The following is a 2,374-nucleotide window of genomic DNA, read 5'->3' as shown; positions in this document are numbered from 1 at the left end:
TGGTGGTGGTGGTGGTGGTGGTGGTGGTGGTGGTGGTGGTGGTGGTGGTGTGTGTGTGTGTGTGTGTGTGTGTGTGTGTGTGTGTGTGTGTGTGTCCTAAGATGATGGATGTTAGTCCAATGTAGCCAATTCCCAAGAGTCTCAAGTTTTCACTTCATGTGAAATTTCCTTTTCAAGTGCACTTCAGTGTCCACAAAGCAATTGCCTTTGTGGGAAAGGGGAGGCAATCTCTGACTGGAGTGAAACTGGTTCCCACACCCTGCATTGTAGTCTCTTATTTGGGTAAACTGACTCCTTTACCCATAATTGAAACCTGTTCCCTCCTCGCCATCTAATTGCTCAGAAGTGACCCATTTATGCAGTGTATCAGTTTTCCAAAGGGCTTTCATCTGTAATGTTACACTGAACCACAAGTAAATTCACCACAGCTTGGGAAGCCTAACTGTCCTAGAGCCATCTCCACCTGCAAGTTTTCTAGCAAACCAGCAAGTTTGGAAGCTCTGAGTCAACTGTGAATTTATTCTAGATAAGATTTTGCCTGTGCTGGGGGTGGGGGGAGAAGGTAAGAGATACAGTAGAGCACAACTCCCATGGGCATGGAGTAGAGAAATGCAAGATTCTTCACATAACAAGCAATTTCCTTGTATAACTTTTTAAGAGTGCAGGCCAATGAGTTTGTATCATTGTGTGATCTCCTTCACTGAGGTCCACATGTTCAGCAGGTCCAGGGACACACTTTAGCCTCCTGGATTCAATGGTGAGCCAGCCAGCATCGCCGCCACCACCAGACTTTGTTGGCATGAAGCAACAGGATTTTGTTGTGGTTCCCCCCCCCACCCCACACACACACCTAGGCTGCAACTGCACTGCAGAAATAATCCACCACTTTAACTGCCCTGGCTCAATGCTGTGGAACTCTGGAGACTGTAGTTTTGTGAGACATTCAGCCTTCTGTGTCAGAGAGCTCTGGTGCCACAATGAACTACAAATTCCAGAATTCCAGAGCATTGAGACATGGCAGTTACAGTGGTGCCAAACTGGATTATTTCTGCAGTGTGGATGCAGCTCTGGTTGCCACTCCTTATTCATTTTGCATTTAAAAAATAGTCATGCGGCACTTCTTATTTTATGCTTTCTGTAGGGTTCTGAGAACAGAGTTCTCCTCTAAATCATAATGGACAGTTCTCTTTGTGTTCTTTTTAAAGCTCAAAATGTTTTTTAAATAAAAAAAACCCTCCTGCTTTGATATTCCATCACTGACGTTGACAGTAGGTGCTACGGGGGCTATGTGTTCCCTAGGTCCATTTAAAATGAATAGCTCCTTGCATGTTGCACACTAGTGCGTGTATTTCTGATCTAACATTCACAGATTTTAATAACATTCAAACAATGATACCTTTATTGGAACAACTAAAATGCACAATTGCATGCTGCAAGCTTTTGAAGTCACACTGGCTTCTTCGGGCAAACAGGGGAAAGATTGAAGATGTTAGTCATAGGCCTGCATTTTCTGTTTCTGGTCTTAGTTCAGATGGTAGAGAGGGCTATCTGCAGGCTGGCACATCTCCTATTGGTAGATTTTTGAAAGTCAAGGGCATTTAATGTCCATTTGCAATTCAAAGAAGATGTTTCCTTGGAATGTCTCCTTCCTTTGTGAAGCCACAGGCTCCTATGTAAGTAGAGAACACTGAATTTTTCAAGAAGTTTTCGTGTTTTGCATCAGGAAAACTTTAGATGGTGTAGAGGTAAAGCATGCCAATCAGTCCCAATATTAGAAAACATTTGCTTTATCTTTGTTGGAGGCAGAAGCCTCAGATGGCAAGGTCCCAATGCACTGGCTCTCTCCTTAAGATTCCCCTGTGATGGCTAAAATGTGGTATCTTGAAATCCAAAAAAACATCTAGGTGTAGCCGTATTTTTCTTTCTAGCCAGTTCACTTTAAGAAAGAAAGAAAGATAGAAAGAAAGACACTGCCCAGATGGCCATAGAGCAATGGTTTTACAGTTTAAACCATAATAAATAATAAAATAATAAAAGCTTTATTTTTACCCTGCCTCTCTGTCAGAAGACAATTAAAAAAAAGACATACAATGTCAGATACCTCAATTGTTCCCTTCCTCCCCTAAAACATTATTAAACACATTAACTATTAAAACCAGTACATCAAAATCATTAAACCATGGGTGGAGAACATGTGGCCTGTAGACCACATGCACATGCCAGGGTCATTTATGTGGTAGTCAGAAGTAAAAAAGAAAACTTCCCCCCAAAATGCACCCAGATGCTCACAGGCAGCTGGGGGGCATTTCTACCACATTTTTGGCTACATGAGCTAACCTAGGCCTAGGAGAGACCTTTTAAAAACAAAACAAAC

This window comes from Sceloporus undulatus, chromosome 2 (genome assembly GCF_019175285.1).
Source record: "Sceloporus undulatus isolate JIND9_A2432 ecotype Alabama chromosome 2, SceUnd_v1.1, whole genome shotgun sequence".
Taxonomy (NCBI): domain Eukaryota; kingdom Metazoa; phylum Chordata; class Lepidosauria; order Squamata; family Phrynosomatidae; genus Sceloporus; species Sceloporus undulatus.
This window is presented reverse-complemented; position numbering follows the sequence as displayed.